Below are 5,193 nucleotides of genomic sequence, written 5' to 3'. Positions count from 1 at the left end.
GAGATCGCAGCATCACTCAAGGTGCATGTCGCACACCCGCTGTGCACACAGCTCCTGCGCCTCTTCTAGCTAGAGGTCTGCTGGATGAGCCACTGCTACATGTTCTCCAAGCTCCCTCCTTCCTTACCTGCAGGATTTCCTGCCTCTGGAGACAGGTCCAAGTGCCTCTGCCCAGAACAGGGGAGCTTGCTCTCCCGTGAATCAGAAAGGACAGTAAATTTTCCATTATTACGTTAAGTGCTTATTTACTAAACTCCAAGCATTCAACCTTAATTAAATAATACTAAAAAACTTGCAACATTTCTCATATTGCATCCAACAAACTGCATTGATTCTGTAGGCTGGAGAAGGGCGAGCCCTGAAGTTGTCTAAAGGAATAAGAAAATTTGAGTTCTTTCTATGAACATCAAGAAAGCAAATGAAAATTAGCAAAGTGTCTATCCTAGAGAAGTATGCAAGTCACAGTTGTGGTTTGCCCATGTAATTGGTAAGATGTAATATGACCAAGGAAAATGAGAGCTTTCAGATGCCTACTAGGAACTATTGATTAGTTGAATCAGCAAAAAAATAAGAAGGCAAAACAGAAATAATAGAATAAAATATAAAGGGAAATTAAATTAAATTTAAATTTAAATTTAAATAAAATAAAATAAAATAAACCAAGGAAACTGAAAAACCTTCATCTTAAATATAACTAATTGCTGGAGTCTAATCAATATATGTTAGAATAGTACCAAATCTTCTATTGAATTCAGTGGCACTGCTTCTAAGCTGTCTCTAATAAGCTGTAAAAGAGTACCAGAATTGATAAAATTATCCACCATTTGCAATTACACATAAATCTTTTGGGAATATGTTCATAGTTGCAAAATTTGTCTGTAAAATAAAATTATCAGTTGTGTAAATATTTCAAGGAAATCAGCTTTAGGTTGTAAACAGATTTTGATTATGTGTTTTTAAATGTTTCCTTAAAGCTTGTTGATAACTATTTTGGTTAGTTAAGCATATTACTGTAGGAAATGATCTTCCTTCTCCCACTCCATATGTTACTTTTGAACAAAAGTACTGATAAATTCACCTGGAAACCTGAGTAGTTTAAAGGTTCATAAAGTCTGATTCTAAAGAGCTTTGTCTATGCTGACAACATGTTTAATAGTGTCTGCACTTGTTGTCTTACCAGTATGTTCCTAAAGTGGTAGTTGTACAAATTTTTTTCGTAAAGATTGATGTTAGAGATCTGCTACCAGGAGTCTTTGCTTTCTGATCTTTCCCCCCTCTGAACACTGTATGGCAGCTTCTCAGCTTTGCCCTGGTAAGTGTTGTTTCCCATGTAACTCAATGAAACATCATTGATCACCATCCCCCACCCCCTCCACTGCTGTGGTTTTGTGTGGTGGGTTTGTCTGGTAGCAGGGAGGGGCCACAGTAATGGCTCCTGTAAGTAGCTGCTAAAGGTTTCCCTGGACTCCAGCTCTGCTGGCAGCAAGGGAGCGGCTGCAGTGCCGGCCCCTGTAAGTGACTGCTAAGGGTTCCCCCAGCTCCCAGCCTGCTCTGGCGGCAAGGGAGGGGTTGCAGTGGTGTAAGTGACTGCTAAGGGTTCACCCCCACCCCCGGCTCCAAGGGTATAGTAACCGGTGGGGGGGGAGTGGGGGAAGGAGTACCACCGACCTAGCCCCTGTCAGAAACAACTGGAAGTTTCCCCAGCTTCAGGCTGGACCCACCCCAGGCCAGGGCTGAGCCAGTTGGCCCCTCTGCCAATAGCACATTGAAGAGGGGGCACGGAACAATGCGGGGGGCATGGCCCCGGGCAGTGCATGAGGTGTGTCAGCCCATTTTGAAATATTTGAAAATGCTTCTGACTAGATGTTTGCAATAAAGTTCCACGTTTTTGGAATTTCCTACCCTGATTGCTCTGAAATAGCTCAAATACAATGAGCCTCACCTATGTTCTGCCACACATCTCACTCCTTCACTTTTCTAGACATTAAAAGCAACAGATTGGTTAGACTACAAATCACATTTTGAGAAGGGAAAGGGTAATGCAATGAGTTATTTTGAACTTCTAAAAGTAAACATCAACTTTGCAGATATTTATTTTCTAAGCACGAAGATATTCCCATCGATTTAACTGCACTTGCCTTATTTTGTCTGCATCCCATAGCGTCATTGTATTGTCTTGTTAAACAACTGCTGTATCCCAAAGGTCTTTGTGCTTGTTTGACAGACATAGTAATGCCTGCATGCATCACTTTTAAGGGGCCTTGGGATCTTCGACACAGGAGAGCACTGAGCCTTATCTTAACTAAACTTCCATATTTTTTGGAGGTTTGTCAATCACTGGTATTATCAGAATTATTTCTTATTACTACTTCTTTCAATGCCTCAGGAGGAGAAGTCAGTTCTAATATTTCCACTGATCCATGGAGGACCATTAAAGCAATGGGGAAAAGATATGAAAGTACCTGAAGACTGAAGATAAGTTTGTCTGATGATGATGTAGTGAGATGTTTTGCTCATTGCTATCTCTGCCTCTTAATTTACATTCTTTTTATTCTGCAATGAAAAAGGAGCTGCAATTCATAACTACCTTTATTTGTTTCTCATCTAATATCTTGGGATTTACCCATCGTAGGAAAAGTTTTAATTGCATTGTCAGTATTCATTAAACTGCATTTTGACTTGAAATTCTTTTTCTGTCATGAATGGAAACTTTAAAAAATTATAGCTCCTCTAGGAAAAGTATTTGCATTCCTTTAACCATGAGAACTGATGTTTTACAGGCTGAAAAGAGGCAACAAATCTGAATTTGTAAACACTTAGCACAAAAATCAATGTGAACAATAATATAAGGAACATTTATAGAACCTGAAAGAAAAATAAATTTTGGATAAATGAGAGAAGAAAAAAGGCCTTCAGAAGTGGGGAAGGAACTCCCAAAATGAAATAACCTCCTGCTGTCAATACCTTGGCCATTGCCCAGAGAAGCTGTGGATGCCCCATCCCTGGAGGTGTTCAAGGCCAGGCTGGATGAGGCTTTGGGCAACCTGGTCTAGTGGAAGGTGTCCCTGCCTGTGGCAGGGGGCTTGGAACTAGATGATCTTTAAGGTCCCTTCCAACCAAAAGCACTTGACAGCTCTATGATTCTATGATAGAGAAAAAACACTCCCTGAGTCACGCTGTTCTCATTAGCATGGGCTGACCATTGCAGCCAGGATGGAACAAGAAAGACAGCAAAACTCAGAAGGAGCCATGAAATGTCAGCGGTAAGACATGGCAAGCCACCACTTCTTCATCTAATCTCCTGACCAGATTTTAAATTTGATATGTATTTACAGAGTTAGCAGCAGTGAGTACACAGTAAGTCTCAGCTATCTCAAACTCTATTTCAGTTTCATCTCTGTCAACCTGTTTTTCTTAATTCTGGTGTTAGGCTGGTGGTAGGAAGAAGGAGATGGCCAGGCTCAGATGGTCTCAGAGAGGATATCCAGTGGAAGAATACAGCTTATGGGACTGATTGTATCTACATTCAAAAACGCTAGGCAGAGAAACTTATTATATTCTCCATTTAACCAAATTCCTCAGCACATTATGTTCTCCAAAGTTTAATTAACCATTAGGTTGTACATATTCTTTTAAGTGTAGGCTCATTATAACTTCTCCCTCAGGTATTTAACATCTTTGGATGACCACTGTACTTTAATTTCAATCTTTTTTTTTTTTTTTAATTTAATCCAGCAATCAGAGAAACCTGTCTGTTTTTAGACACTTTGGTTACAGTTTTTGAACCAAGTCTTTGTCTGTTCTTTCTGCTGATTTACAGCAGCTGACAGATGATTAAAGCTCCATGTGTCCAATCACCAAGAAGTTATTTCCCTTTCTGCATTCTCTGATTGACAGGAAAGGTGAGAAATGAAAGTTCAAACAGACTGTAGCAAATGAGATAATTTTAAATTTACCACTGTGCAGAGAAAGCAGCACTTCACATTACCAAACAGAGAAAAAATAGTGCCCCAGCTGTCAAAATTTTGACATTGTCAGAATCTTTATCCAATTATGGGTCTGATTTTCTTTTTCATAGCAAGAACTAAGACATGATTATGATGTATCCTGGATTCAACAAAATGCATCGCATGATTTTTTTTTTTGGTGTGTCCTTTGGAGATTTAAAGGTGTTTTAATGCTGTGCAAAATTCAGAAAGCCAATGGGGAGGGGAGGGAAGGGATGAGGAAGGGAAGAGGAAGGATAAGTAAGGGAAGGGATAGGGAAAGGAAGGGACTCTTGTGATATGTGTAAAAAAATAATTCCAGATAGAAACATAACTAAAAGATAGATGAGGTAACAACACTAGAATATGATCAGAAGGGGTTTTGCTTGCTCTTGCAACTTGTTTGAGGGATGCTCAACCAGGAATCTCTGTTTGAATCCAGGGGACCATTAGAGAGGGAGACAGACAGGCTCTGCAGAAATGGAGGCTGCTGTACCTGAACAGGCTCTCATCACTTTAAGGTATTCAGGAGTTTCACATGCACAGATTTCTCTTTTTTAATCCCAAGTGATGTTCCTGCATTGAGAAATAACTGTATTGGGATTATGTGTGTCAATTTGTTCCCATTTGTCAACTCATCACACAAGCATTTGCATCATGTATAGATACGGAGAAATATGCACACAACTATGATGCAAATGTAGGCGCCTTTGGAAAGAGTACAGAGAGCTCATATTTCTTGATTATGTCTCTCATGGGACACTAGCTGAACAATATACGTTCTCGCTCATTAGGCTGAAATTCTATTTCAGTGCAAGCTAAGGTTATTAAGTGTCCTAGGCTTTTCGCTGTTCAACTTACCTAGCAGACAACAGTTTGAATTAAATTTGGACTACTGCTCTTGTCTCGAAAATACTTAAACTCAGTATTTGAAATCATCATTGCCTAATCAAATACTTCTAGTAATTTAAAGTGCAGCTTAGTTGGTATTCTCATCTAGAAGAACACGGTAACTACTGTTCTTTGAAGACTTTAAATTTGGTTGGTTTTCCTGAAAGGATTTTGCTGTATGTTAAAGTCTAACTGATATTAGAACTTCATGCATTGGCTGTAATGTTGTATGAATCTAATGCTATTGGAATATTAGTTCTAGTGGTTATCCGTGCCTGCAGAAATAATTCCTGTTATTGCCACAGGTATACACCAG

This window comes from Pterocles gutturalis, unplaced genomic scaffold (genome assembly GCF_000699245.1).
Source record: "Pterocles gutturalis isolate BGI_N339 unplaced genomic scaffold, ASM69924v1 scaffold9063, whole genome shotgun sequence".
Classification (NCBI taxonomy): Eukaryota; Metazoa; Chordata; class Aves; order Pterocliformes; family Pteroclidae; genus Pterocles; species Pterocles gutturalis.
The sequence above is the reverse complement of the archived record's forward strand: the minus strand, read 5'-3'. Positions refer to the sequence as shown.